Raw genomic sequence first — 1,331 nt, forward strand, 5'->3', positions numbered from 1 at the left:
TACAGATATCCTTCGCTAATTATCATAAGGAATCTCTTATATGATGTTTTTCCGAGATTTGTTGCATTTCAGTTGAATAACACTGTTTCATCGTTCATATTAATACGAATGTTTGTGTACGTATAGAATATTATTCAACAACCAAATAGTAATCAAACTAATATTATTGTAACGCGTGTAACGAATTACAAGGAAAAAGGAAACTAAATCAAACTGGAAAAGAGAGATGAAAATTTTGTAATAATGATACGTAATTATTAAACGTATTAGTAATTATAACAGACTACCAAATGGTGTACCACTATTAAATTTCTACGTGTCGTAATTAGATCTCGTATTTTATGTATTCGTGGTTGCATAACAACATGATTATTTTATTAAGCAAGCGTTAACTCCACGATCTAATAACAATATCACGTGCAAATATTATTGCTTTGTCCGCAGTGAACAGAGCTCTCGTCGCAAATTTCGTTAAGAACAATTATTCGAGAAAAGGTGCACGGATCTCGATAGAAGCGGACAAATCAATAAAAAATTTATGCCGTACACGATGAATCAGCGAAAAAGTCAGAAACGGATTTTCACGGCTAGATTAAAAGTTTCCTCTGTTATCGCGATCGAGTCAGGCATTGCACCCGTCAAAGCGACTGAACTTTCCGATAGACCTAATAAAAATAAAAACAAAAAGAGAAGGAACGAAGTCGCGCCAGTTTTCGCGTGCGATCGCCGATAAAAATAAAAGAAGAAACGGAGGAAACGATGGCCCGATTTTTATTACGTGGAAAATTAATTCAAGTTCTGTTCCCAGAAAGAGAGGGGCCATTAATCACGGCCGACTTAATCGCACGTACCCTCGAATTCTAATCGATGAAGATCAATTAATTCCGTCAGCGAGGTATCTAATTCCGTCGGCCGATCCGGTTCTCGTTGAATAAGATTAACGTCGCGGGAACCACGGAAAATCTACGACCGAGGAACACGCTATCCAGGGCCGATGGAAGAAGTAGAAAAAAAAAAAGAACGAAGAAAGAGAAAAAAAAAAGAAAAATGCAATAATCGTAAGCGACCCGAAAGACGACAGAGGGAAAATAACAGAGGCAAAGCGAACGGTAATCACGAAAGACGAAAGAGAACGAAAGAAGGAGAAAGCGACAGAGCGGTATGACGGAAATAGGTCGAAACAATCCTGAGGAGGGTTCATTACGCCCTCCACCTACCTCCACACCCACCCCCTCTGTCGCAAAGGTCGCCCGCCAGATAATCAACGAATGATAAAAATTCCAGTCTCTCTCTCTCTCTCTCTCTCTCTCTCTCTCTCTCTCTCTCTCTCT

Source organism: Hylaeus volcanicus, chromosome 4 (genome assembly GCF_026283585.1).
Source record: "Hylaeus volcanicus isolate JK05 chromosome 4, UHH_iyHylVolc1.0_haploid, whole genome shotgun sequence".
Lineage (NCBI taxonomy): Eukaryota > Metazoa > Arthropoda > Insecta > Hymenoptera > Colletidae > Hylaeus > Hylaeus volcanicus.